Raw genomic sequence first — 5,553 nt, forward strand, 5'->3', positions numbered from 1 at the left:
AAAACTTACAAATATTATCATCTGAACCTCTGAGCCATCTGTAAGTTCTTACCGGTAAGACATCTGTATCTGTTCTGTTCGGGTGCCCATCTGGGAGTCCTAGGCAGTGTTAGACATAATGATAGCCCCTGGACTCAACTCCCTCCATGATGACGGACGGATTGGAGTCTTGGATCTGTTTTTGTTTCATTTTTGTGTGTTTCGGCTGATTGTCGATTGTCTGTCTAATAACTATGTGTCAGTGTGCTTCTGTTTCTGTGTCTTTGTCGCCCCTATAATGTCTTCTAAATAATTTTTAGGATTTCAGACAATGAGCCTGAGTATGGAGACTCTGTGTCCCCCAGAAAATGTTGGACTTTCTCCAAATTGGAATGGCCCTCCTTCTCCTAGGCTGCTTGGTCTCTGCAGGGCTCTCTTAACCTTTCTTTTGCTTACTAAGTCTAGAGAGTCATCTTTGGAAATCTGGGACACCCTGACCAGCTCCCTTACATTGGGGGAGCTTAGATTGATCTTGGCCATGAACCTCTGAAATGGCTCAAGGTTTGCTGTTTCAGACACCGTCCCCAGATGACCAGCCAATCCCACATGGTCGCACCAGCAGCTCCAACTGATAAGATGGGGCTGTGACCTCTGACCATCACCCTCAGGACCCACTTATCCTACCTGCCACCCAGTACAGATAAATTCATTATGCAGTTGTTAAAATATTGGTCAAAATGTGTTGGTAAATCTAAGCTAAAACATGGAAATGTTATAAGGTTATGATGCTTCTTTAATGGGATATTTTATGACTGTTTTGTATTTGTATACAATGCATTCGAACTGGTTGCTAAATGTACTGATATTCCTTGCTTGACTTTAGACATTAGAGCTAGAGGAAATGTTTGTAACCTTCTAGTAAATTTTATGTAAATTTCTGAAAAATGGGATCACTCCTTTAGAAATTAGGCTGAGGCAGCATACAATAGTTTACATCCTACAGTGGATGTCAAGGAAATAATTTACACTTGTGTTTTACACATTAAGAGTAAAGAGATTTTTGTCAGCCTTAAAGTAATGTGTTTTACGAATATGTAAAATTTGATTGCTAGATGATAAATATAGGTTTCACCTGTGAGCTTCAAGTTTTAATCTTTTCCAGTTGCTAAACCTGTTTACCTAGGTGATTAGGTGAAAAACACAAGTTTCTGGAGATTTGGGTGGCTCAGTGCATGGGGCCAAATCTTCCTGCCAACTGTTCTATCTATCTCTAGAAGAGACTTTTGTAGCTTAAAAAGTGCTCACTTCAAATTGACCTTTTAATGCAATGGTTATGCTTCCTTCTGTAAGACTCCTGTCACCAGAACAGTAGTCTTATGTTCAGATTTTGTTTGCCTTAAGAAAGTCATTCTAGTTTTGAAATGCAGATGTAGGCTACAGGAGAAACAGGAAGTTCAAGAGCCTAAGGCTGCTGCTTCCTGACCTTGGGAGCCTAAGGATAAGATAGACTTAATCACAGCCTTGCCCACCCTTACTGAAAGTAAGGTTTCTCTATTTGCATTCTAAAAGGGTGGGCTTCTAAAACAGCTATAATACAAGGCTACACCCATCCTTAGCTGAGTTTATGCAAAGATAATATCTTTTAAAGAAGTAAAAAATACAGTTTAAGTTTAGAATTTACAGTTTATGTGCCTTTTGCTCTGTGACCTAAAACAGATGTCAGATTTAAAAACTCTTTAGATGACCTTGATAAGTACATTGATGTCTTTAGAGGATTTATTAACTAGATTGGAAGATGTAATGTTAATCTAAAACCAAGCTTTGACTTCTATGAAAAGGCAGGCAACATTATAAGCTGATATATTTCATTTGGAGATAAATGTCATATTGTTAATTTTAAACAACCAGAATATAGACAGCCAGTCTATCTTGGTTTAGCTGTAACAGTAACTACCTGCTCCCACTGGAGCCCAAACAGTCAGACCCCTGCTGGCCTAATAGCCAGGCAGGAGATTGTAATACAAAAAATATTTTCTAATGTGTATTTTTGAAGGTCCAAAAAGAACTAAAACCAAGCCTTCAGTTATTAAATTGCAGCTGTTTACCAGGAAAAAGATAACCACCCCTCTGATTTCTTAAAATGTTTAATGAAAACCTGATAAAGCATACTTCTTGAGATGCTAATTCAGTAGGGGACCAGATTACTCTTATAGATAAGCTAATTACAGGCAGCTCCAGATATTAGAAAAAAACCTAAAAAGATAGCATTTTCTCCAGACAACTCACTTGATACTTTATAGGACACTAAGGAGAAAATGTTCTATAATCAGAACTGGGAGAAAAAACAAAGAGATCAAAAACAGCTGCCTTTGTTGTGGCCTCAAAACAGACCCTAAGTCTGATTCTCTGGGCTCCAAGAAGAGCTCAGTGATGATGAGGTTCATCTGCTACTGCTGTCAGAAGCCAGGCCACTGTAAGAGAGACTGTCTTAAGAGGCCCACAAGCCATGCCCTGACTGCTAAGGCAGCCACTAATAGTGAGACTGCACTCTGAGGCAGAGGCCCCAGAGCTCAGACTCAGCTTCCCAGATGGTCCAGTAGGACTGAAGGGCACTGGGCCTGACTACTCCCTCTGGCTGGACTGTTACCTCTACCTGTCATCTCCATGGAGGAGCCCTGAGTAATCATGACTAAAGAAAAAGCTAGCCTATTGCTGGACATTGACACAGGTCTCTTTGTCTTCTCCAACCCTGGCCTTCATTCCAGTCATCGTCATCTTGTTTTTAGCTATAATTAAAATATATTGTTCATGTACAGATAAAATCCTGTCAATGTAAGAAAGTTCTAGAGACACTGGCAACACAGTGTCAAATAGTTTGGGTCTATAGATAGAGCCACGCCTTGTCCTTAGAACATAAAACTCAGAGCCAGTGTTAAAAAGATAAATCCTTCTATAGTGCCCCTTGATTACAGTAGGGGCCATATCCCAAACTGAATGGGACATTGGTTAATCTGACTGAATACTGTGTATTTTACGATAAGTTTATTAAGTTAGCCTGGTTGATTTCTGATGTAACTCAGGTATTTCATGCTGATAGTAAACACAAGTGTAACTAGGAAAATATGCCAAACTGTACTTAAATTACTTAAAAGGATTGACAGTAAAAATAAGGTATTAAAAAAATAAGACATTCACTGTTGTTCCTTTCAATAAAACAATAGAAATTATTACACTTCCCTTAGGAAAAAAAATATATTTTTTCTTCCCTTTCTTCTTTCTTTCTTTTTTCTTTCCCCCATCTCAGTTGTCCTTCTTTTTTCTATCACATAACATAATATTGGCTTCAATCTAGTTATTTTTTATAAATTTTATTGAGAAAAAAATTGCAATTAGACAATTTCAAACAGGTTGGTAGGAGAGTTACATCAACTAATACATTTCATATCATTGTCTTTGTAGTAGTCATTCATAGCTCAAGATGCCAACATGATATCCTGTCCAAACACTATTAGTACAAATCTTTCTTCTTATGGAATTAATAGAAAATTTCTATATATTTATCCTAACAATTTTGTATATACAGATACAGAATTGTCCTTCATTTATATCTCCTTTTTATGTTTTGTTTTGTCTGAGATGTGTATTCCATTGCCATCCAAATATTTTGAGCAGTTTATTTCCCTTTCACATTATCTATTATATATTTTTGGATTTTAATTACCCTTTCAGTTTATTACACTAGGAAGGTAATAAGATGTTTACACATGTGTGTCTGATTTATCTCACTTTTGATTAAGGTGTCTAGTTGCATCCATTTAGCTCTAATCATGGAGAATATATTTTTTATAATACTCTAAGGTATAAAAATCCTACATCATTTTGTATCTATTCTTTCATTGGTGGGCATTTCAATAGTCTCCAAATTTAGCTATGACAAATTGTGCTGCTATAAATATGGTATAATATATTGCTATAGTATGATGTTTCAATTATTATGGAAGAAATACCCAGAAGGAAAATAGCTGTGTTGAATTGGACTTATAATTCTAGTTTTGGAAGAAGCTACACAGTGATTTCCATAGCAGTTGTACCAGTCTACACTCCCACCAACAGTGGAGAAGGGTTACTTTTTCCCCACAGCCCTGCCAGCCTTTGGAATTGGTTGATTTCTTGATGATAGTCTCCCTTCAGGGATGAGATGACATTTTGTTGTTGTTTTAATTTGTATTTCTCAAATGACCAATGATGCCAAACATTTTTCACATGTTTATTTGTCATTTATATTTCTTCACATGAGGAGTATATATTCAAATCATATGCTCATTGTTAATTTCATTTTTGAATTTGAGGGATTTGATTTTTTAAAATTATCTGTATGTTCTAGATGTAATTCTTTTTGCCCGAGGGAGAGATGGTTAATTATTTTCTTACTCTGTGGTTTATCTTTTCACTTTTTGGTTATTAATTTGATCATTAATTCTAAGACTCTCTAGACTCAGTATTTTAGTTCTTCCATGTAGAATACCATGCTATCTGTAAATAATAATTTCACCTATTCCTTTTCAATCTTTATGCCTTTTATTTTTCTCTCTTTTATAATTGTTGAGGCTAATGTTTCCAGAACTATGTTGAATAGGAATTGTGATAATGAAAATCCTTGTCTTATTCCTGATTTCAAAATGAAAGCTTTCAATTTTTGAACAGTATGATGTTAGAGAATTGCTGTTATTCAATCTTCTATACATTTCTTGTAGAATTCAGCAGTGAATCCTTCAGTGCCTGGGTGGAGTTTCTTCCCTCCTCAGTAGATTGTCAAAGCTCCAGAGGCATGAGGCTCTCACAGTGTTTATGTCAGGGTGATTTCTTTTGATGCAAAAAATCTTTTTAGCATGATGAAATTTCAGTTGTTGATTCTTTGAAGTGTTTCCCATGCAGTATAGGTTTTGTTCATGAACTCTTTATCTACCCTTATATCTTCAATATTTCTACCTACTTTGTCTTCCAGAAGACTTAATGGTTCTGTTATAGTATTTCATCTTTCATCCATTTTGACTTTAGTTTAGTGCATGGTGATACACATGATACACAGTTTTAGTCTTTGGCAAATAGCCAGTTTTTGCAGCACCATTTATTAAAGAGGCTGTCTTTTTTTCAGTGAACATGTTTTTCCACACTCTCAAAGCTAAGGTGGCTGAGTATTTCTCTCCTTGAGTCTGTATCTTCTATTCTGTTCCACTGATCCTCAGTTCTATTTTTTAATAATACCATATTGATTTTATCACAGTACCTTTGTAGTATAATTTCAAGTCAGGGATTATGATGCCTTCTGCCTTACCATTGTTGGCCAGAATTGCCTTTGATATTTTAAATCATTTCTGGTTCCCAGTGAATTTTAAGAATGTTTTCTCTAAATCTGTGATGTATGCAAGTAATATTTTGATAGAGATTATATTAAATCTTATGAAAATTTGGGAGTAGGGCCATTTTCACAATGTTGGTTCTTCCTATCTATGAGCAAAAAATGTCTTTCCATTTTCAGAAATCTTCTTCGATCTCTTTTCTTTTTTTTTTTTT

Source organism: Octodon degus, unplaced genomic scaffold (genome assembly GCF_000260255.1).
Source record: "Octodon degus isolate 3935 unplaced genomic scaffold, OctDeg1.0 scaffold00145, whole genome shotgun sequence".
Classification (NCBI taxonomy): Eukaryota; Metazoa; Chordata; class Mammalia; order Rodentia; family Octodontidae; genus Octodon; species Octodon degus.